The sequence below is a fragment of the Balaenoptera borealis genome (genome assembly GCF_965194805.1).
Source record: "Balaenoptera borealis genome assembly, chromosome: 6".
Lineage (NCBI taxonomy): Eukaryota > Metazoa > Chordata > Mammalia > Artiodactyla > Balaenopteridae > Balaenoptera > Balaenoptera borealis.
In genome coordinates this window covers 89,425,973-89,452,048 of record NC_138863.1, presented here as the reverse complement: position 1 = coordinate 89,452,048, position 26,076 = coordinate 89,425,973, and the positions used below count along the sequence as shown (strand labels likewise).

General features: G+C 34.9%; 1 protein-coding gene and 1 long non-coding RNA gene across 2 annotated transcripts in view; one reads left to right on the top strand and one right to left on the bottom strand.

Moving 5' to 3' along the window:
• Positions 1–18,313, top strand: part of LOC309630517 — a 29,650-nt gene extending 11,337 nt beyond the window's left edge. The window contains exon 2 of the long non-coding RNA XR_014245730.1: positions 1,087–18,313. This is a non-coding gene — a long non-coding RNA (uncharacterized lncRNA). The remainder of the gene's footprint in view (positions 1–1,086) is intronic.
• Positions 1–26,076, bottom strand: part of LRP1B (LDL receptor related protein 1B) — a 1,905,856-nt gene that overhangs the window by 401,498 nt on the left and 1,478,282 nt on the right. The gene's annotated exons all lie outside the window — the stretch shown is intronic.

Genomic DNA, 26,076 nt, shown 5'->3' with positions numbered 1-26,076 from the left:
AAAAATTAGACACGTTAAAAATAAGCAACACAAAATAAAAGTGATAATTGCTAAAACCATAATCAATAAACCCTACAATAAATTAAAAATTTACTTAAGAATTAAATCTTTTTAAATAACACTGAATATTATAAATATTGACCCTCAAAAATTAGATGTCAGAGATACAATCAGCACAAAATGAAATGGGCATTGATGAAAACTATATACAGTAAAATTTAAATTTGACAAAAAATTAAGACTATGGTAAAATTAAGATCTGCAATTTGTGACCTTGGAAAATTGATCTTGTTAGAGTTAATGGCTACACATGAAAATGCACATTGTCACTATCTGTAATCTATATGATATATATGATTGGACAGGATCTAAAAAATCTATTTAAAGAATGAAATTTTCATTATATAATTTACATGAAAATTAATAAATACCAATAAAAATAATTCATTAAAAATTTTAAAACATGAAAAAGAATTGTGAACATTTTAGGAGAACTTGATAGAAATTTGATCAAGGAACTTTTTGAAAAATTTACATCTGTCAAATTGTTTATACACATAAATATAAAGCCAAAATATCTGAGAAGTTAAAAATGTGTCAAAATGGCAGAGTGAAAAAAAATATGTTACTTTATATAGAAACCATATGAGATAATGGTTAAAAGCTCAAATTCTTTTTAAACAAATTTTATTGACATATAGTCGTTTTACAATGTTGTGAAAGCTCAAATTCTGATGTCAAATAATCCTGAGTCTAAATCTTTGCTCTACCAAACATGTGACCTTAAGTAATTATTTAGCCCTTCCAAACCTCAGTTTTCTCAGCTGCACTATGGCAGTAATACATTATTTATCCCATACTGTAGTTATGGATATTAAATGACATACTTGAAATAAAGTGCACAGTGTAGTGTCTGGTATATAATGAGCTTCCTACTTTGGCTAAATAGACAGTTACCATTAGACATAATGTTTATTAACTTCCTGTCTTTCCACTTTAAATTTTTTAATATATTCAATCTTCCTCTCTTCCACCTTCTCTGAGTAAGAAATTTCTCTCTTGCTTTCCACATTAACCCTTTTCCAGTACCTTGATTTCAAACTTCCTTACTTTTTTTAGGACATTGTTCAATCATTTGGCCCAATTTCTAAAACCAGAGAAATTTGCTGTTCATTTTCTTATTCACACTATAGCTCCTGTAATATGCAGGAATATAGTTTCTTATTATATGCTATTATAATTATATAATTTTTAGAGTTTGAGTAGACTCACAATCTATCATAAAGAGTCTGCTACGTAATAATACCCAATTTCTTTATATGGTGTTCAAAGATCCGTTTTTATAATTCCATCCTCCCAAACAGACCAATAGAGAAAACAACTATTCCTAAATGTTCCTAAATGTCAACTCTTTGGAGTCTGACGATAGCTCTCATGCATTAGTTAAGTGTTTTCTTTCCCAGGATAAATATTGCCAGTTCTTACAGAACACAATTTTAAGATAACCCTGGTAATTATCTGGAAGTACTTGGGTCTGTGAATATCCTTTAAACATGTAACAGATAGATCTGACCACCACAGGTTTGAGCACTGGGTACAGAAGTTATATTTTGAGTTCCTACTATTGCTTAGCAATGTGCTACTCTCAGTAGAGCATCTTATAGTATGTAGTACTAATTTAGTGGATGAGGAAACTGAGTCAGAGTTAAATAACTTCTCTAAGATCACACAAATGGCCAGATTCAAAGTCAGATCTGTCCAGTGCCAAAGTCCATGTACATTTTTATACCCAACTGCCTCCTCTATTCTAGGCCCTTTTCCTCTATAAATGCAATCTGTACATAGCATTAGTATTTTTTAATGTTAACAAAACTTAAATTCTTATTTTTAATGTTGAAACAAAAAGCAACTATTTCTCTTTTATGATTTACTTTCCTTAATGTAGATTTCTATGTTATTTATTTTTTGAAATCGACTTACAGCTTTTGGCATCATTCCTGGATAGATATACACATAAATGTAAACGTTTGTGTTTGAGCACACACATACATGTACAATGTATGTATGTATAGATGTGTGTGGAAGACGTGTGTATATATGTTTGGTTCTGAGGTATACACACATATCTCCACATAGGTATGTATGTACAAAACAAATACATATATGCATTGAAACATTACTTTCTTGGTGTTTCTTAATATCTTCTAGATAAATGAAGTGATTAAATCAAACTTCTGCTTTGAAGAAATAAAATCTGGTACTTTAAACACTAGTAAAAAATGTGCTATAATTAAGTGAAATAATTTTCTAATTTTTCTTTGCATTTAAATGAAGTGAAAATTCTGAGATTATAAATCAAAACACGTCCTATTCATTAACAGCCTGCAAACTTATTTTTAAAAATCTGCCTTTAAATGCTTTCTTAAAAAATGTATCTAAAATCTAAATGTCTAAATATCTTAAATATTTTAGAAAAATTAACATACTTCTCAAGATTATTCACATAAATTTATATGACCAGTGGGCACAATATTTTTCTGAGTGCTGAATAATATTTCAAAATGGTATACAGTAATAACACTTCTCAATGTCAAAATATGGCAAAAGATATACTTTTAAAGATGAAAAGTCTAAAAGAAATTCTAGCTATTTTCTCACACATATGATATATCTATTCTAAGTGAATTTTTAGCCCTTTAAAAACCTGTATATAAAGAAATAATTCTGAACAAAAAACTTTAATGACATTCATTAATTTTTCAGTATTATTTTTTCTAATATTAATTTTCTGATGAATTGGGAATATTAAAATGGGCCTGTTAATTAAGATAAACACTATTTTAATTGTAAATTTCAATCAAATATTAATTTATTATCTATTTACTATCTATTATCTATTACTATCTCTGGTAATAACTCTATGCTGGGAACAGGCCCTCTATCTAAATTTTTTTAGGCAGTTAGAGGGAAGTCAAAATTTCTTCCTGAGTCTTTCAGCTTGAAATAATTTACATGCCAGAGACATTTTGGGGTGACAAGTTTTGCTCCCCTATAAGACCTTTATCAACCATTCTACCTAAAGGTATAATGAATCCTTAGAGAGTTAATATTGTTACACACTCACAAACACCCACATATACATACAAACTTTCATACCTTTCAGGAGTTCTGAAATAGCTTTTTATATATATTTATATTTCATGCTGTCAGTGAATCATAGGACTGCACTTCAAATTCTCCTCTTTTTTCTATATATTTTTTCTAACAACTTTGTGTTAGAGCCTCTCATTTATTCATTTATTCAGTGTCTACTATACATGAGCTGACATGTAATTTATGAGGCAAACAAAGACACTTTCGAGAGTTAAGGAGGTGTTATGAGCAATCATGTCAGGTCATCAGGCACAAAACAGGACTGCCCAGGCAACTGGGGAGTAAGGGAATTCAGTCAAACCATATGCTAGTCACAAGTCAGACATGGTTCCCGCTCTTGTGAACCACACAGTCTAGCAGATAAGTTAGACCCAAATCAAAAAATAAATTAAAAAAAAAGTTCCATGTATCAAGGAAATAGATGTGATGCTGAGTTGTGGAACAGGGTGGTGAGTGTGAGGAGAGTTGGGGTGATCAGATCATTCTCTGGAGGTAAAGTTGAAACTGAGTTATGAAGGATAAGAAAAGGACTGATGGTGGAAAGCAAAGGGTGGGGTAGGATTCAGGGGTAACCTGTTGGAAAAGATACTTCCAGGCAGAGAAAGTCATACATGCTGAAGTCAGAGGGAAGACAGCCTGAAGACCTGAAAGAAGTCCAGTTGGCCTTGAGAATCATACAGAAATAGTTTCAGAGCCCAGGAACCAGATTATGCAGTCTTTAAAGATGTAGCAAGAAGTATGAATTTTTATTTGATTGCAACGTAGAGCCTTTAAGGAGAGAAATGACATAATCCAGCAGGCATATTGCTCTGGCTGCTTTATGGAACACAATTTATAACGTTAGGGGTAAGAGTTGGAGGATGTCTGCAGTTGTATTTCAGACTAACGATTATAATGATGAACCAGACAAGGATATTGGCATGAGATGGGGAGGAATGTACTGACTCAAGATTTATTTGGGGGGTAGAATTGAACAGATTCTATCTCTAGAACTTTGACCTCCAACATACTCTGAACTCTGGGCTAATATTTAAAACTGTTTTTAAAATATCTTTAGCATAGATATTTTCTAGGTCCATCAAACTCAACAAATCCAAGACTAAACTCAAGATAATATTCTCAAAACCCCTTTGTCCCCACTCTGGTATTTCCTACTCAATAGTGATTTCCCCACTGAATTCAAAGAAGAAACCAGAGTTACATAAAAATATCCCCTCCCTCCACTTACCACATTCAAATGACCATGGATTCCTGTAAGTCTTATTCTCTACATTTCTGAAATGCAGCCTTCTCTTTGTTCTTCACCCTTGGCACTACATCCTTTATCTATGTTGTGGAAATTATACCTTATCAGCGTCAATTTCAAGGAAAGAAATATTGAAGTGTTTCTTCAATCACACATTCTAATTCTTCTCCTGTCTGCATGCAACTGGATGTAACAGTTGGAGCTAACTCTGTAGTTGAAAGGTCTGGAAAACACCATTTTCTTTCTCTCAAAAGCTCAGGGCATTGCTTTTGATCTTTGTTAAAAGATAGGAGTCCACTGCTAGTCAAGTGTGCTTCCTTGATTTTTCTTTTTGTTATATTATATATTAGTATAAAGCCATAATACTTAGCTTAGAAACACATAATTTGGATGCTCTCTATCCTGGTATCAGAATCACATTGGTTTTTCCTCTGCAGACCCTCTGAATCTACTAAACCATAATAATTCACGCTCATCCAAAAGGAAAATAAAAGCTATATGTGTTTACCTGGCAACCAGCTTTACATTTTTTATATTCCCTTAAACAAGTAAAATATACATCTGATGGTTATGAGTTTGGTGACAAAAGGGGAAGTATATTTGTATTAATGTGTTTATGCTATATATTTGCAGAAGGAAAATAAAGAAACTTCAGGACAAATCATTCAATTTATTACATAGACTTTCATAAAATGTATGTAAGTGAAGCCCATTTTTGTTTTTCATTTGCAAATAAACTACTGCTTTAATGTTTCTCTCCTTTGAGAAATATGTACTTTTTAGATTCCCCTCTGCTCTCATAAAGAATATATATATTACACTAAAAAAAATAAACTTTATAGTAGAAACTATTTTTCTTTACAGCAAATATAAAGTTTTCTCAAAACAATATTCCACTGGCAATCAAAGCCCTTTTTGGTTCTAATCTCTGGATAAGTCTGCATTTTCTGTTTTCTAATGTAAAAGGCAGAGATCAATCAGAAACTTCAGAAGAAGGGATGAAGGCAATTCAACTGGCACTGAGAGAAAAAGTTTAGGTAAATCATTTTAAAGACTGGCCTGATAGTATTAAAATTTACAGGCAATAAAACTAGAGCATTTCATTAAAAATATATTATTCCTTAGGTCAAACTAGGACTAAAGAACCAGGGAAAGAGAGTGTACCATTTGACTGAAGTTTATAAAAGCCTGGGAACTTAATTTAAATGGTACCTGATGAAAGCCCCTGATGCAGTGTCTCCCACTAAAATGACTTGGAAAAAACTTAGGGGAAATACAAGACAAAAATTCACACCACCACTAAATTCTAGTGATGCTCGAAAACTTGCTCCCAGTATCAAGGAGAGATTTCCTGTGATTACAGGGCCAGTGGGCTGGACTAAGAAACACAACCAATAACCGGAATGTTTAGCCAGAGGAAACAGAATAAGGGTGTTAAAGTAACATGAAAGTAACATGCTTTGGGAGTTCCCTGGTGGCCTAAAGGTTAGGATTCCACACTTCCACTGCTGTGGCCACAATTCAATCCCTGGTCGGGGAACTGAGATCCTGCAAGCCATGCAGCATGGCCAAAATCAAAAGTAATATGCATTGTTTTCTCAAGCCCACTGTCTATTCCCTAGTTCAGAAATAGTAAGTCCATATGAATAGCATATGGCAGTCACCAATTACTGTATGAGCATTACTACTTAAAGAGTAGCTTAACCCTTTTCCCAAACAATGGGCTTTAATAATTTTTTTTTTTAATGGAAAATGGGTAAAATAGATGAAGGTGGTCAAAAGGTACAGATTCCTGGTATAAAATAAATGTCATGGGGAATACAATATGTAGCATGGTGACTATAGTTAATCCTGATCATATATTTGAAAAAACAAAACAAAACAAAACTATTTTTCTTCAACAATTCCAGGAAGCAACTGAAAAACCTGGCAGTAAGTTTATGAGATGAAAACTTGCAGAAGTTCATTTTACCTTGGGAGATGTAGTTCCCCAAATGGTAAATTTGGGGAAAGGAAGAAATGAAAGAAGAGGATTGTAGTTTTCACCAATTCAAAAAACCAACATATCATAGAAGCAAGTTATTTTGATTAGAAGAAAACACCACATAGTCTAATACATGTAGATGAAGTGTCTCATAGACACTGAGAGTGGGGAGAAGAGACGTGCATCACCCTGCCTTTCAGCGGAATGTCTGAGGAAGTCATTTGAGTAGAATCAAGGGCAAAAAATATATTACAATTATCATCAGACAACAGGTTTGCCTTCTAAAGTAGACAAATAATTGGAAAATAGATAACATGGTTCTAATATATTGTGTCTGCCTGTAACTAAAGCCCCACGTATTTTTTTGGGGGGGAGGGGGGTTGTGACACTTGTGTTCATATTTAAAACAAAATTCTTTCTCAATGTTTTTGTCAAACAGATCCCATTAGAGCACTGCTTTTGTTTTTCCCTTCTGAGAAGATCTCTTCACAAGCATGGGCACCAAAAGCACTTCTTTTTGGTGAGTCTCTTAAAAATACATCATGAGAGAATTTTCAAACACACACTCTGAGTTGACCCCTCTTGGCCCTCATGATGTCTCTCATTATCAGCATTAAAACATTATCCATGGCTGGATAATTCCTCAACTTTGATAAAACTCTACCACAGAATATCATTGCCCAACTTTCTTTGTTGATCACTGAACACGTTTTATTAATTATTATTTTAGGGGCTTCCCTGGTGGCGCGGTGGTTGAGAGTCTGCCTGCCAATGCAGGGGACACGGGTTCGAGCCCTAGTCTGGGAAGATCCCACATGCCGCGGAGCAACTGGGCCCGTGAGCCACAATTACTGAGCCTGCGCGTCTGGAGCCTGTGCTCCGCAACAAGAGAGGCCGCAATAGTGAGAGGCCTGCGCACCGTGGTGAAGAGTGGCCCCCGCTTGCCACAACTAGAGAAAGCCCTCGCACAGAAACGAAGACCCAACACAGCCATAAATTAATTAATTAATTAATTAAAAAACAATAAAATAAAAAAAATTATTATTATTTTACATTATTTCTACTGGGTTTTCTTCTCCCTGTAAACAGGCTTCAGTCGTCACTAGCTCTTTAAAAGCGCCATGATCAAACCCACTTATAATAACGGTCCTTTGCCACACCTGGCCTTGTCTCTCTGCCATGCTTTCAATAGACTCTACTGCAGTGAGCATGCATCAGAATCACCTGGAGGGCTTGTAGGACCATAGGCTACAGTGCACCAACCCCACAGTTTCTGATTGGTAGCTTCGGAGCTGGGCTGAGAATTAACATTTCCTAATAGGTTCCCAGGTGATGCCAATACTGCTGATCTGGGACCTAACTTTTTTTATTACACTAAAAAAATAAACTTTAGAGTAGAAATTATTTTTCTTTACAGCAAATATAAAGTTTTCTCAAAACAATATTCCACTGGCAATCAAAGTCCTTTTTGGTTCTAATCTCTGGATAAGTCTTTGCATTTTCTGTTTTCTAATGTAAAAGGCAGAGATCAATCAGAAACTTCAGAAGAAGGGATGAAGGCAATTCAACCGGCACTGAGAGAAAAAGTTTAGGTAAATCATTTTAAAGACTGGCCTGATAGTATTAAAATTTACAGGCAATAAAACTAGAGCATTTCATTAAAAATATATTATTCCTTAGGTCAAACTAGGACTAAAGAACCAGGGAAAGAGAGTGTACCATTTGACTGAAGTTTATAAAAGCCTGGGAACTTAATTTAAATGATACCTGATGGGGCTTCCCTGGTGGCGCAGTGGTTGAGGGTCTCACTCTGAGACTCAGGGCTCCACCAACGTGACTTGTGCCTCATGCCTTGTATTCTTTGCCAATTTTCACAGCTAGAGCCACTTAACATGTTGATTCCGCCCGGCGCACGTAGGAAGGAATACGGGCCTTTCATTGGTTCAGTACGACACGTAACTTTACGGCGGATTTGACGTGGGTAGCTTTACGGCGGATTTGACGTGGGTAGCGGAGCTGAGCCTTTGCCGAGTTCCCCAGCTCCCATCCTTCCTCCCCTTCTGGATTCCTTGCTGGGCCCGCTGTTTCCTTTGGGACTAGGATACTTTGATTTCCCTTGCTCTGTTCCTTCTGGAAGCCGAAGATGAGCAGGTAAGTTCACTGGGAATCTACCTGGTTGCCTTTTGGACATTTGTGACCGTATGCTCACCTTGACGGTGTTTTGCCTGCACTGAATTCTTTCCATTGCTTGTTGTTAAGACTTTGAAGTTTGTCTTTTCTGTGCCAGTGAGTCCAGTGTCCTGGGTCTGGTGTTCCCGGACCTGACTTCATATACCCCAGGCTACCTTCTCTGCTTTTTAAACATGGATTATTTATTCAGTTGAACAACGTTGCTGCAATTTCTATGGCTGCTGCCCATTCTTTCCCTCTCTTGATTTCTGTGTGTTTCCAGACCTCTCAACCCCAGGCTTTATCTTCCTCACACTCTAAGACTCAGTGGTGGCTTGGTCTTTTTTCTCTATGAATTATTACTTTTCTGGTAATATCATGTTCCTTGGCTGGAAGGTTCTAATGCCACCTACATGCATGACTTAGATACAAGTAAATCAACTATATTTTTTCCGTTTTAAACCTGTCTCAAGGAGGTCTTTGGGGTTGGTATGCAAAGTATATTCTGAGGATCAGTGGCTTTTAGCATGTTAGGTGAGCTTGTTAAAATTTAGAGCTTCAGGCCCCATCTCAGATGTACTGAGTTAGAATCTATGGTGCAACGAGAGCCCCAGGTGATTTTCATGCACATAGACAGTATGGCCTCTATAGGATGAACTGCTCTCACCTGAGATTAATTGTGACTCTCAACCTTGCCAATCACTGTTTTTTTCAACTTCCTTATGGCCACTGTGTAATTTTACAAACCTGTGTTGGGTGAGTTTCCCGCTGACAATGCGCATTGTGACCAACAACCCATGATTCTGCAGGAACCCATAATCTCTCTGTGTACATCTCACATTTATTGTTTCTTGGTATATCTTTTGCACAAGGTCTTTTCAACTGTGTCAGTATACCAAAGGAATATTTCTTCATGCTTTTAACCATGATCTGATGTGGGCTTGGATGATAGGCAGCCTGAGGGTCCAGAGTGGATGGGTACAACGCAAATTCAACAATAAATTTTAGGTGCTTAATGTAATGCTGGCCCACAGTAGGTGACCATCCAAACATCTCTCATCAGCATTTATTATGGAGAAGGTGTTGAAAGTATATAAGGCTGGGTGAACTAACTCCATCCCAGAGTTGCTGTGGTGGGTAGGGTTAGCAGTACTGGTCTGGACAGAGACCAGTGAATGGCCTTGTTGCCAGAAACCCATCCCTGAAGGAGCAGGTCTCCAGCCAGTGACTGAGTCCAAAAGTCATGGCCAACCATTGCAGGGAGGAGGCTAATAAAACATATGCAGAGTGTCAGAGCCTCAGTCAAGACTGCCTGCATTCAGGATGGGACTTACAGCCCCAAGAGGAAGAAACTGCCACATTAACCTGGAGACTCAGGTGGACAGGCCCTCATTCATAAGCAGTGCCATAGAAAAAACATGGATTCTAGAATCCAAGCTGGATTTGTGTGACCATGAGTAACTTTATCCTCAGATGGTCTTCCTAGGCAAATGAAAATGCATGTCCAGGGTCTAACAGAGGACTCAAATAGTAGATAATTAAATGGTAGTTACTATTATGTTTATTATAGAGGAAATCATATTCTTATGTGAGCCTATGGACCTCAGGGCTGCTCCTGGTTCTTTGAATTCTGACCCGATTGGTTGGAGGGTTGGATTGCTAGGGTAGTATCTTGTTCAGGATCCGAGCAGATGGAAGCATGCATGCTCAAAGCACAAGTGCTTAGCTAGATATATTAGAGGACTTTTCTTTTTCCTTTCCTCTTTTGTTCTCTTGCGATTTGATGAATATCTTTAGTGTTGTGTTTGGATCCCTTTTTCTTTTTTGTGTGTATATCTATTATAGATTTTTGGTTTGCGGGTCCCATGAGGCGAAAACATTACATAGGAAGAGTAAAAAACAAAAATTATAGGAAAAAATTAGACCCATTCTTAGATTTATTCTGAACAATTTTTATATTCAATGGCTATATTTATAAGAGCTTCAAGACAGGAAAATAAAATTATATACAAAGTGTGGTATAATAAGAAATATAGTTGGTCTTTGTCCCTGATTCCTTGCACACAACTCTTAAAATCCTTGGAATTTCCTGAATGATAGTATTTTTTGTTACTCATAAGGAGTGCTTTTGAGCTTTTTTTAGTTTATGCTAATGAGGTGATTTAAGGTGGAGGCCTCTATAGTCTTTGGATGGGGCTGGTCACAAGAAAAAACAAGTGATCAGAGGGTTGGAACTTTCAGCCCCACCCACTGACCTCTGGGAAAGGGGGAGCTGCAGATTAAGTTCTATAAAAACTCTTGAACAAGGAGATCTGATGAGTTTCTGGGTTAGTGACTGCACTCACACATGACAAGAGGGTGGCACATTCCAGTTACATGGGGACAGAAGTTCCTGTGCTTGGGACCCTTTTTGATCTCTTCATCTTGTTGTTAACATATATTCTTTATAGCGTCCTCTATAATAAAGTGGTGAATGTAGGTAAAAGTTTCTCTGAGTTCTGTGAGTCACTGTAGCAAATTAACTGAACCAGAGGAGGGAGTTGTGGGAACCTCTGATTTATAGCCATTCTGTCCGAAGCACAAATAACAACCAGGACTTGTGATTGGCATGTGAAGTGGCGGAAATCTTGTGAGACTAAGGCCTTAATCTGTGGGATCTGTTGCTAGCTCCAGGTAGATAGTTTTAGAATTGTGTTAAATTTGTAGGACACTCAGTCAGTGTCCACTGAGAATTGGAGAATTGCTTGGTAGTGTTTGAAAAAAACATAACATGTTGGACAAAGGAACCAAATTCACACTGATTTCACACAACTTACAGCACCAAATTTTAGAAGAAAATGGAATATTATAAACAGAGTTTTAGGAGAAAAAGAATAGAAACATAAAAATTTTAGAATCAGGCAGATTTCCTTTCATGTATAGAAGAAACAACAGTATTATCACATACACAGGAACAGAAAATAACCACTCAAGCACCGTTTAAAAATATTTAGTTGAAGACACATGTCAGTCCACCTAAAATATCAATCCATCTGAGTAAGTAAGTAATGGAAGGCAATGGATATAAACTATTTTGTGAGATTACTGAAATCAGCTAGACATGTTTAAAAAAAACTGTGATACAGCTGTCAAAAACTGTTCTTGAAAATAAAGATTTCAAAAATGGACACCAAAACTCTCAATTTAAATCCTGAATGGTATGAACAAAGTCTAAAAACTTGGAGGTTCCTAGATAAAGTTGGAAAAATGTTGGTTGAATAGACATGAATAGTGTCGTTTGTTAGCATATCCCCCCCCAAAATTTAGTAATTGCTCCATGAATCATCCATTATAAAGAAAGACCATTATTTATACTTCTGAAAATTGGAAACGTGAAATGCCCAATTATTATGGGTTGGCTAAAGAAATTATGGTACATGCATTTGATAAAGTGTTATATAGCCATACAAATCATAATTTAGAATATTTAATGACATGTATATGCAAATGGATGGTAGAAAAAATATTAGGATACAAAGATGTCTATGCAAGTTTATACTAGGTTTGATTAAACATTCTACATGTGTACACATTTATATATTTATAGATGTATACATCACTCAAAATAATTCTAAAAATTTTCTTGTAAGGAAATACTTCAGGGGGCATTAACTTGCATTATAAATAATAGATATACTAACAATTTTATTAATGGAAACTTCTGCTATAGTTTTGAATTTTAATGATGTGCTATTACAGTTACATACAGTAGATAATGAATGGATATCACTGTTATACTAACAAAAGTATGCTTTGCATCGATACCTGGGAATTTGTGCTGCAATATCCACATTCAACATTTGATCATTTCTGAGATAAATGTTCATATAAGCACGAAATGGGTAGAGATTTCCAAAATAAACTTGGGACTCAATTTTTAACAAAAGTTTTTGTGTAGAATAGGCATTTTATGCATAAACATAATTGGCTATATATGTGCATGTCTTGTGCTAGTAGAAACTTGTAAATACAGAGCTGCTCGTGCATGTTATATATGAACATGTAGGGGGGAAACTGAAAAGATTTCCACTTAAACATGAAAGATCAGATACAAAATGTATCATCACATGCTTCCAAAACACAGAAATGAAAGTAAAGACATTAAAACACATACATTCAATACATACATGCACAAACACACACACATGAATTTTAAAAATGAAAATATAGTAGAGATGACAACAAGAATTTGAAGTTAGAATTTTGATAAACTAGTAATAAATAACTTATCAGACTTCAGAAAGATGAATGCTCAGGGTGTAATTAGTTTTTCCTTTGCAGAATCCTGGAAAAGCCCAGGAATTAGACATAGCAGGTATCACTGGTGGTAGGGTTGGATGGTTCTGTAAAGCAGAAGGATTGGTTGAAGGTCTGATTGAGAAGCACTTGCATATACAGATAGAAAATGGGACGTTTACTGTGGAGAAGCTGATCCAGAGGAAATCTGGATTTTGAAAGACCAGTCAGAGCTGAAGGGGAAAAAAACAAAAGAAGAGGGGAACTAGGGAAAACAACATCCTGAGCAGAGACATCCCACTCTGGCTATCAGTGTACAGCAAAGTAACCCCATCCATTTGAGGAATAGCTCCAACGTGGAAGGCCAGACAAAAAGAATAACATATTGAAAAGGAAGATGAAGAAAACAGAAATACAGGAAATCAATATAAAGTTTTAAAACAATGCTATAAGGAATATTTTCAAAAGAGCTTTAGGAAATTAAAATATGGTAGCAAAAATTTACAAATCAGTAGAAAGACTGGAAGATAAATTTGAGGAAATCTCTCAGAATACAGAGCAATAAAGCAAAGAGAAAGTAAGCATTTTTGAAAAATGTGAGGTTGCAAAATGTTATGCCCTTGACTATTTTGGGGAAAGCCACTGAGAAGAGAACGTATCTGTTAAGAGAATATGATGGTGCAACAGTGATAGGTACTATAAACAAAGGAGAGAAAAAAAAGTAATTATTAAATTCATGGAGACTAGAAAGTTGTATAAGAAATGAAATGTAATCATAATATATTAGTTTAACCACCATTAAAATTTATATGATAATAATAATGTAAAGAGTGACTATGGAATTAAATATAATTGTAATATAGCCATATAGAAAGGATGGGATAGAAGATATGTATTAGGCCAGGAAGTCAGCAAGCTATGTAAGAAAGCGAAATATTATTTGTTCATATTTAGAAGTGAAAGATAATCTATGAAACTTAATTGTAAAGAAAAAAAAGTATTATATATGTGGAGATAAATATGACAAGAAACAGCTAAAAGAGTTTAAATTAACTTCACCTGGGAAATTGCAATGGGGATTGTGAAACAATGAAAAATTGATTGCTATTTTTATAGAATTTATAGACCTATTTGATTTTAAAAGTATAAGTGTATAAAACTTTGATTTAAAAAAGTGAAATTTAAAAATGACACCTAAAGGAAACAAAATAAAACGTTAAGAGGGATATCCAGGTGGTCAGATTATGAGTGTTTTCAATTTTCTTCATTATACTTCTCTGGATTATGAAACTATCCTTCAATAACCCTGAATTACTATTATAAACAGATTAAAAAGACTGAGAAAAGACTGAGGAAACTCAACAATTGTGATTAAAAATAGCTTACTGTCAGCAAATTTTTAAGTTAAAAAGACGACTAATTTCTGAAAATATATATCTTGATGTTTCTCATATTTTATGAGAATTAATATGCATGTAAAGGAAAAAGCCTCACTTTTTATCAGATATTTTAACGATTGTTAACACTTAAACTTTGAAAATTGATTAGACAATATGAATAAATGGGTTTGGCATCTTGTTAAAAAAGAAAACTCTTTCATTATAATTTTTCTTTATACTTTTTAAAAATGTTGAATATTAATCTCACTTCATCAGGTTTTCCCCCCAAAAACATAGACTGAAGTTATAAATGGGATTTCCCAGGCTTACTTCAATTTTGACCATATGTTTAAGAGAAACTGTGCTTACTCACAAGAGACAAGAAGGGATGCTAAGCAAAAAAAGATTTGTTTGACATCTGAAATGTATTGCAAAAAGTCTCTTCCTATCATAAAGAAACATCTGCTCTCTGTGTAGTTCACACAACTTGTTACTAGATTGCCAAGTAAAATACTACTGCCACAGCATTGCTTTTCCCACACACCAGTAAATACAATCATTATTGTCAAATGATACCATTAAATAAATTCTACCCAACATTTCTGAAACCAGGACAGTAGTCCTGGGATTAAATAAGAGATATTTTATGGGTTCTTAAATTCATTTGGATCATACCCATAAAGTTTTTCATATTTCTGTCTGATTCCATCCCCGTTGAATTATGCTTAAAACACAGTAGATGCTCAACAAATAATTGATATTATATTTGAAAATAATATTATTTTTTTATTTGGAAATAATATTAAGAATGTCTTGATCGGTCAGTAAAATAAGGTTTATTTAAGTTATTACCATCTTTAAGAAATACAATAGTGATTTCCACATTCTATATTCATTGACCTTGATGGTAATCATTTGTTTTAGCTCCTATATTTCTAGCAAATAAACTTTTAATTATCCTGATCTAATAATTTTCCAAGTTCTTATAATAGGGATACAAAATCTCAAAATACTTCAGTAACCCAAGCCAGATTTTTAAAATGTTCATAGCAAATTTATCTATTTTGTACAATTAAACTAATTCACTAATGTCACATGCACTTCAAACCTGGTCAGCTCACTCATTTGATCCTTATATAAATACTGGTCCTTTGATAGGATCTTTTCATACTGGCATTATATTTCCTTTCTAACTTTCTTTCTAACACTGGTGTGGGAGAAGGTCTCTACCATTTAGTCTTTGACACAGTTGTAAAGGCCCTTTGAGACCTCAGAACTTGTCTAAGTGGAAGTTAAAAAAGGCTTATTCCCTTTTTCTCAGATTTACTGGTAATTCAAATATTTCATCTAATCACTTTAGTTCAATTTAGTATTTATAAAGTTTTTTTTAATTCACTGTGATAAATGCTGAAAGATAAAGCTCTTACACTTAGGGAATTCACAGACTAGAACTGGAGATAGCAATATTCAAAATACTGAAGATTGTACGGTTTTCAAATAGATATTAATTTATGAATATGTTACATTTTTAACTTTTTCCTGTGGAAATTTTCATGTAAACACAAAAGTAAAGAGAGTATTCTGAATCCCCAAGGACTCATCTATCAGTTTCAGTTAGTATCAACATATGGTTAATTTTGCTTCATCTGTAAGATCCCACCCCCGCCATTCCCCCACCCTCAATGCACCTCTGGATTATTTTAAGACAAATCCAAGACATCATATCATTTCATCAGTAAATATTTCAATTTCTACTTCTAAGAAGTAAATATTCTTTTGTTTCTAACAAATCTATTAACAAATAATAAAATATGCTTAAAAGAGCAAGAGCTCTAAAGCCATATTATCCAAGTAGCTTCATTACTTAAAAGAGAGATGAGAGAGAGAGGGACTGGTTGTGACTTCCATAGTCTGACTCCTGCTTTTATACGTGTTTTTGCAGATCTTAGATGGTGAAAAGAGGGCTTTCAGGCCTTCATGCTTCTAGTTTCTCTCACCCTATATATTTTCAGTTTTGTGAGTGGTAATCCCTGTTCATACTCCTACCAGCCACTTCTCAGTCATTTCCACTCCAGTCCCTCCAGCTAGTAAATTATTCTGTCCTTTGGGCTTGACTCTTTTGTTTCATTTATTCATGAATTTGTTTAAGTGAGTGATTCCCTTCTAGGCCAATCATTCTTAGGGGGGAAGAAAAGAAGCTTCTTGAGGGCAAAGACTGGATTTTATTTATCTATATTCCATCAGAGACCAGATAAATACCTGACTTTTAAAAAGTACTCAATATATCTTAACTAAAAGACAAGACATGAACTTCTCTCTTAACTAGTTTAATTATCTAAGGGACAGGCTTAACTGGTTTTATATCTCACTTGGCACTTTGGGTACTCAATAAATTTCATATTATAATAATTCTGAGAAGGCAAGTCATCTATGTCAGACCACAGACAGGGTTTAACCATGCTTTTTGTGTTGCCCACTTCTCAGTGATTTTAGAATTGTTCTTGTCACTGCCGCAAAAGCCCAGACCTACTGTTCAAAATGGAAATCTGCCAACAGATTCTCTAATGTAAAAGCATCTTGGCAGATTTTGTGACAAAATATGATAACTTGAGATGAAGAAAGTTAACATTTTTTTTCTTGTATTTTAAAGAGATGTAGTAATTCTAGCAAAATTGTTATTGCATACTATTTTGGCAATATTTCAGGACACTGCCTTTACGATTTGCAGAAAATGATTGAGAAAATCACAATGTCTATTCTTGATAATAAGATGAATTATGCCAAGAAAACACTAAAGAAAAATTATTGGTCAAAAGGCACAAATTTCCAGTTATAAGATGAATAAGTTCTGGGAATCTAACATACAGCATGGTGATTGTAGTTAATAATGCTGTATTATACACTTGAAAGTTGCTAAGAGAATAGATCTTAAATGTTCTCATCACAAAAATGAAACGGTAATTACGTGATGGGTTAGAGTTGTTAATGCTAAGGTGGTAATTATTTTGCAATATATGTGTGTCAACTCAACACGTTGTACATCTTAAAGTTACACAATGTTATATGTCAGATATGTCTCAATAAAGCTGGAAAAAAATCCAAGCTTAAGAAAAAAATGTTACCAACAAAACCACAAAGCATAACATTTAAGAAAAATGGCAAACTAAATGCCCCTGTGACAGCTAAATTAGCATCAATTAGAAAGAAAAACTGACAATAGAATAATCAGAACCAAGAATAGAAATTTAAGTAATATATCAAAAATTGTCTGTTTAAATTAAAACTAGGCATATTTTCTTTCTCTATCTTATATTTTAATTTCAAAATATTTATAGAGTTTCCATACATGGTAAGTTATTTTACCCTGTGAAATGTAGTAGGGCTGATAGACACCCCTGCCAACATGATATATACAAACAACTTTTTACAGAAACACACATATACATCCCTTTGGTAAGAAACATTATGCATCTTGAAAAATATAAACATACAGAATATTTTACTGAATTTTTACTTTAAGTTCACAACAAGAGAAATTATTCTATGGTAATGTAAAGTAGGCTGCTTGGTAGAAAATGTGATTTTCCATATATATAGAATCATTATAATTGCCTTATTGGTGAAGAAAGGGTGAGAGGGGCCTAGAAACTCGCTCATTTTCTCATTTTACATCATAGGGCCAGGGTAAATCTTGGGAAATTTTCCTGCTACTTAGTTAATGTTGTCCATTTATTAACTTAACAAATTTATTGAGGCCTTCTCCATGCTGATTGTTGTGTCTTTCATGAAGGACATACAATGAAACTTTGCTCCTTAGTTCAGTGGGGATGAGAGTCATGAAAATAAGGGCATTAACCTGTGAGGACAAGTAAAAGGAGTAAACACACCTGTCTTGAAAATACCATGGCTGTATTATAATTTCATGTAACATTTTAGACAATACACTGAATAATTCTCCCACCCAATAAATATAGGTAAACTATAGCACAGCATTGGAAATAGAGAGTAGAGGAAATTGTATACGGGCATACCTCAGAGACATTGTGGGTTCAGTTCCAGACCACCACAGTAAAGTGAATATCACAATAAAGTGAATATCACAATAAAGCAAGTCACATAAATATTTTTTTGTTTCCCAGTGCGTATAAAAGTTATGTTTACACTATACTGTAGTCTATTAAGTGTGCAGTAGCCTTGTGTCAAACAAATGAGTATACCTTAATTAAACAATAATTTGTTGCTAAAAAATGCTAACCACCATCTGAGCCTGCAGCGAGTCTTAATCTTTTTGCTGTTGGAGGGTCTTGCGTTGATGTTGATGGCTGCTGATCAGGATAGTGGTTGCTGAAGGTTGGGGTGGCTAGACCAATTTATTAAAATAAGACAACAGAGAAGTTTGTTGCATTGATTGACTCTTTCTTTCATGAACAGTTTCTCCGTAGCATGCAATGCTGCTTGATTTTACCCACAGTAGAACTTTCAAAATTGGAGTCATTCCTCTCAAACCCTGCTGCTGCTTTATCAGTTAAACTTATTTTATACTCTAAATTCTTTGTGGTCATTTCAATGGTCTTCACAGCATCTTCACCAGGATTAGATTCCATCTCAAGAAACAATATTCTTTGCTCATCCATAAGAAGCAACTCTCCATCCATTCAAGTTTTATCATGAGATTGTAGCAATTCAGTCACATCTTAGGCTCCACTTCTAATTCTAGTTATCCTGCTATTTCCATCACATCTGCAGTTAATTCTTCACTGAAATCCTGTTTCTCTCAAAGTCATCCATGAGAGTTGGAATTAACTTCTTCGAAACTCCTGTTAAGGTTGGTATTTTGACCTCTTCCTGTCAATCATGAATGTTCTTAATGGCATGTAGAATGGTGAATCCTTTCCAGAAGGCTTTCAATTTACTTTGCCCAGATCCATCAGAGGAATCACTATGTATGGTAGCTATAGCCTACAACATGTATTTCTTAAATAATAAGACTTGAAAGTTTATATTACTCCTTGATCTATGGGCTCCAGAATGGATGTTGTGTTAGCAGACATGAATGTCCTTGTACATCACCATCAGAACTCTTGGGTGACCAGGTACATTGCCAATGATCAGTAATATTTTGCAAGAATTTTTTTGCTTTTTCTGAACAGAAGGTGTCAACAGTGGGCTAAACGTATCCAGTAAACCATGTTTTAAACAGATGTGTTGTCATCCATGCTTTGTTGTTCCATTTATAGAGCACAGGCAGAGTAGATTTAGCATAATTCTTAAGGGCCTTAGAACTTTCAGAATGGTAAATGAGCAGTGACTTTAACTTAAAGTCACCAGCTGCATTAGCCCCTGATAAGATAGTCAGCCTATCCTTTGAAGCTTTGAAGTCAGATATTGACATCTCCTCTCTAGCTATGAAAGTCCTAAATTGCATTTTCTTCCAATCGAAGGCTGTTTTATCTACATTGAAAAGCTGTTCTTTTGTGTGCCCACCTTCATTAATATCTTAGATCTTCTGGATAACTTACTGCAGCTTCTACATCAGCATTTTCTGTGTCATCTTACACTTTTATGTTTTGGAGATAGCTTCTTTCCTTCAACTTCATAAACCAACCTTTCCTAGCTTCACCCTTGTCTTCTGCAACTTCCTCTCCTCTTTCAGCCTTCATAGAATTGAAGAGACTTAACACCTTGCTCAGGAGTAAGCTTTGTGTTGTGGCTGGTTTGACCTCCTATCTAGACCACAAAAACTTGGTCCATGTCAGAAAATAAGGCCATTTTGCTTTCTTTTCCTTGTGTGTTCACTGAAGTAGCCTTTTAAATTTCCTTCAAAAACTTTTCCTTTGCCTTCACAACTTGGCTGTTTGGTGCCAGAGGCCTAGGTTTCAGCCTGTCTTGGCTTTCAATATGCCTTCCTCACTAAGCTTAATTATTTCTGTCTTTTGATTTAATGTGAAAGACCTGCAATTCTTCATTTCACTTGAACACTTAGAGAACATTGTAGGGTTATTAACTGGCCTAATTTAAATATTGTTGTCTCAGGGAATAGGGAGACTCAGGAGGAGAGAGACAAGGGAAAGGCTGGTTGATGGAAGAGTCAGTATACACACAATATTTATGGATTAAGTTCACTGTCTTATATGGGCACAGGTTCATGGCACCCCAAACAGTTACAATAGTAACATTAAAGATCACTGATCATAGATCATCATAACAAATGTAATAATAATGAAAAATTTTGAAATATTGCAAGAATTACCAAAATATGACATAGAGATACGAAGTAAGCAAATGCTGTTGTAAAAATGGTTCTGATAGACTTGCTCAATGCAGGGTTGCCACAAACCTTCAATTTGTAAAAAACACAGTATCTGTGAAGTATAAAAAGTGAAGGTCAATAAAAGGAGATATGCCTGTATATAGAAAATGATATAGGATAATCAGTAAGCTTCATATAAGATGATAGATATTAAAGGACTATTTCAGCATGATACTATTGTAATTATGTTAAAAACAAAGGTCTTTATCTCTTATTGATATGTGTTGAAACATTTAATGGTGAAATTTAATGGTGAAATGATGCACTATCTGAAATTTGTTTCAAAGTAATCCAGTGGTATAGTATGGGGGAGAGGGAGGGTAAATGGATGAAGCAAAATTGGTCATACTGCTGCTAGTTGACAGATTGACAAGTCTCTGGGGGTTAATTGGACTTCTCTCTTTGCTTTTGTGCTTACTGGAAAATATCCATAAAAAAAAGTTTAAAAAGTAACATGACAAACACTTAAGTTAATATGTATTTAAAAATCATACAACATTCAGTATTTTGTATTTATGCTCACAGTATTTTAATGAAACATTTTTCATTGTGGTTTTACAGGTTACACTGAAAAAACAGTAATAATAAATTTGAATAAAAGGCTTAAAATAAAGGTTTAGCTTCTGGATTCTCTGGAGTAAAATATGGTCTTTTCACATTGATAACATAAGAATAAGTTAAATGCCCAGTGAACATATTTGATGTTAAACTTCCTTTTGGGTATAATTTATCTGTTTTTAAAATTTGTTTTCAAAATGTCTAGTAGAATTCAGTATATTAATTCAAAAAATGTTTAAATTAATATGTTCTAATGCTTCTACCAATGTAATAGACTGGGAATTAATCTTTAGAAATAAGGGGAGGAGACCTTCAAGATGGTGGAGGAGTAAGACACGGAGATCACCTTCCTCCCCACAAATATAGCAGAAATACATCTACATGTGGAACAACTCCCACAGAATATCTACTGAACGCTGGCAGAAGACCTCAGACTTCCCAAAATATATATATATATTTTTTCCTTTTTCTCTTTTTGTGAGTGTGTATGTGTGTGCTTCTTTGTGTGATTTTGTCTGTATAGCTTTGCTTTTACCATTTGTCCTAGGGTTCTGTCTGTCTGTCTGGTTTTTTTTAGTGCTAGTTATCATTGGTGGATTTGTTTTTTGGTTTGGTTTCTCTCTTCTTTTTTTCTTTTTTTGGTCTTTCATAAATTACTTTTTAATTTTTTAATATTCAATACTTTTAAAATTTTTTTATCTTAATAACTTTTATTTTATTTTATTTTTTCTTTCTTTCTGTCTTTTCTTCTGAGCTGTGTGGCTGACAGGGTCTTGGTGCTCCGGCCGGGTGTCAGGCCTGAGCCACTGAGGTGGGAAAGCCGAGTTCAGGACATTGGTCAACCAGAGACCACCAGGCTCCACGTAATATCGAACGGTGAAAATCTCCCAGAGATCTCTATCTCAATGCTAAGACCCAGCTCCACTCAACGACCAGCAAGCTACAGTGCTGGACACCCTATGCCAAACAACTAGCAAGACAGGAAGAGAGGCTGCCTAAAATCATAATAAGGTCACAGACACGCCAAAACACACCACCGGATGCGGTCCTGCCCACCAGAAAGACAAGATACAGGCTCATCCACCAGAACACAGGCACTAGTCCCCTCCACCAGGAAGCCTACACAACCCACTGAACCAACCTTAGCCACTGGGGGCAGACACCAAAAACAACGGGAACTACAAACCTGCAGCTTGCGAAAAGGAGACCCCAAACACAGTAAGTTAAGCAAAATGAGAAGACAGAGAAACACACAGCAGATGAAGGAGCAAGGCAGAAACCCACCAGACCAAACAAATGAAGAGGAAATAGGCAGTCTACTGGAAAAAGAATTCAGAGTAATGACAGTAAAGATAATCCAAAATCTTGGAAAGAGAATGGAGAAAATACAAGAAACGTTTAACAAAGACATAGAAGGAGTAAAGATCAAACAAACAATGATGAACAACACAATAAATGAAACTTAAAATTCTCTAGAAGGAATCAATAGCAGAATAAATGAGGCAGAAGAATGGATAAGTGACCTGGAAGATAAAATAGTGGAAATAACTACCACAGAGCAGAATAAAGAAAAAAGAAAGAAGAGAATTGAGGACAGTCTGAGAGACCTCTGGGACAACATTAAATGCACCAAAATTCGAATTATAGGGGTCCCAGAAGAAGAAAAAAAGAAAGGGTCTGAGAAAATATTTGAAGAGATTATAGTTGAAAACTTCCCTAATATGGGAAAGGAGATAGTCAAGTCAGGAAGCACAGAGCGTCCTATACAGGATAAATCCAAAGAGAAACACACCAAGACATATATTAATCAAACTATCAAAAATTAAATACAAAGAAAAAATATTAAAAGCAACAAGGGAAAAGCAACAAATAACATACAAGGGAATTCCCATAAGGTTAACAGGTGATCTTTCAGCAGAAACTCTGCAAGCCAGAAGGGAGTGGCAGGACATATTTAAAGCGATGAAAGGGGAAAACCTACAACGAAGATTACTCTACCCAGCAAGGATCTCATTCAGATTCGATGGAGAAATTAAAACCTTTACAGATAAGCAAAAGCTAAGAGAATTCAGCACCACCAAACCAGCTTTACAACAAATGCTAAAGGAACTTCTCTAGGCAGGAAATACAAGAGAAGGAAAAGACCTACAGTCACAAACCCAAAACAATTAAGAAAATGGTAATAGGAACATACATATTGATAACTACCTTAAATGTAAATGGATTAAATGCTCCAACCAAAAGACATAGACTGGCTGAACGGATACAAAAAGAAGACCCGTATATATTCTGTCTACAAGAGACCCAGTTCAGACCTAGGGACACAAACAGACTGAAAGTGAGGGGATGGAAAAAGATATTCCATGCAAATGGAAATCAAAAGAAAGCTGGAGTAGCAATTCTCATATCAGACAAAACAGACTTTAAAATAAAGACTATTACAAGAGACAAAGAAGTATACTACATAATGATCAAGGGATCAATCCAAGAAGAAGATATAAAAATTGTAAATATTTATGCACCCAACATAGGAGCACCTCAATACATAAGGCAAATACTAACAGCCATAAAAGGGGAAATTGACAGTAACACAATCATAGTAGGGGACTTTAATACCCCACTTTCACCAATGGACAGATCATCCATAATGAAAATAAATAAGGAAACAAAAGCTTTAAATGATACATTAAACAAGATGGACTTAATTGATATTTATAGGACATTCCTTCCAAAAACAAAAGAATACACATTCTTCTCAAGTGCTCATGGAACATTCTCCAGGATAGATTATATCTTGGGTCACAAATCAAGCCTTGGTAAGTTTAAGAAAATTGAAATTGTATCAAGTATCTTTTCTGACCACAATGCTATGAGACTAGATATCAATTACAGGAAAAAATCTGCAAGAAATACAAATACATGGAGGCTGAACAACACAATACTAAATAACCAAGAGATCACTGAAGAAATCAAAGAGGAAATAAAAAAATACCTAGAAACAAAAGACAATGAAAACACGACAACCCAAAATCTATGGGATGCAATAAAAGCAGTTCTAAGAGGGAAGTTTATAGCAATACAGTCCTACATCAAGAAACAAACATCTCAAATAAACAAGCTAACCTACACCTAAAGCATTTAGAGAAAGAAGAACAAATAAACCCCAAAGTTAGCAGAGGGAAAGAAATCATAAAGATCAGATCAGAAGTAAGTGAAAAAGAAATGAAGCAAACAATAACAAAGATCAATAAAACTAAAAGCTGGTTCTTTGAGAAGATAAACAAAATTGATAAACCATTAGCCAGACTCATAAAGAAAGAAAGGGAGAAGACTCAAATCAATAGAATTAGAAATGAAAAAGGAGAAGTTACAACTGACACTGCAGAAATACAAAGGATAATGAGAGAATACTGCAAGCAACTATATGCCAATAAAATGGACAACTTGGAAGAAATGGAGAAATTCTTAGAAGAGCACAACCTTCTGAGATTGAACCAGGAAGAAATAGAAAATATGAACAGACCAATCACAAGCACTGAAATTGAGACTGTGATTAAAAATCTTCCAACAAACAAAAGCCCAGGATCAGATGGCTTCACAGGCGAATTCTATCAAACATTTAGAGAAGAGCTAATACCTATCCTTCTCAAACTCTTCCAAAATACAGCAGAGGGAGGAACACTCCCAAATGCATTCTACGAGGCCACCACCATCACCCTGATACCAAAACCAAAGATGTCACAAAGAAAGAAAACTACAGGCCAATATCAATGATGAACATAGATGCAAAAATCCTCAACAAAATACTAGCAAACAGAATCCAACAGCACATTAAGACAGTCATACACCATGATCAACTGGGGTTTATCCCAGGAATGCAAGGATTCTTCAATATATGCAATCAATGTGATACACCATATTAACAAATTGAAGGGGAAAAATGATATGATCATCTCAATAGATGCAGAAAAATCTTTTGACAAAATTCAACACCCATTTATGATAAAAAGCCTCCAGAAAGTAGGCATAGAGGGAACTTACTTCAACATAATAAAGGCCATATATGACAAACCCACATCCAACCTCGTTCGCAATGGTGAAAAACTGTAATTCCTCTAAGATCAGGAACAAGACAAGGTTGTACCCTCACACCACTATTATTCAACATAGTTTTGGAAGTTTTAGCCACAGCAGTCAGAGAAGAAAAAGAAATAAAAGGAATCCAAATCGGAAAAGAAGAAGTAAAGCTGTCACTGTTTGCAGATGACATGATGCTATATATACAGAATCCTAAGGATGCTACCAGAAAACTCCTAGAGCTAATCAATGAATTTGGTAAAGTAGCAGGATAAAAAAGTAATGCACAGAAATCTCTTGCATTCCTATACACTGATGATGAAAAATCTGAAAGAGAAATTAAGGAAACACTCCCATTTACCATTGCAACCAAAAGAATAAAATACCTAGGAGTAAACCTACCTAAGGAGACGAAAGACCTGTATGCAGAAAACTGTAAGACACTGATGAAAGAAATTAAAGACGATACAAACAGATGGAGAGATAAATTTTTTTCTTTCATATACAATTTGAAGTTTGAGAATAATAAAGATTAAATCTCTAAATATATTTACTGATATAAAATTGTACATTAAGATCAAATAAGTTTTTTTTATGCAGTAGAGGTTACTTCCTTACTTCCTTACTGTATGTATGTATGTATGTATGTATATTTGTGTTTATTTATTTATTTATTTTCCTGTCCAAGGTGGAACCTTGGCTCCTGGGGGTTCTTTGTAAGTTCCCTAGCAGTCTTCAGTGAACTGGAACATTTGAGATAATGGATTGTTTATACACTATAAATCTACTTTCAGTGAGCTGGGAATGTGGTAGATAATAGGTTGTTTATGATTGGCAAATCTGTTCAGTGAGCTGAAAATTTGTCAGATAATGGGCTGTTTATGAATTCTAAATCAATATTCAGTGAGCTGGAACTATGTTGGAT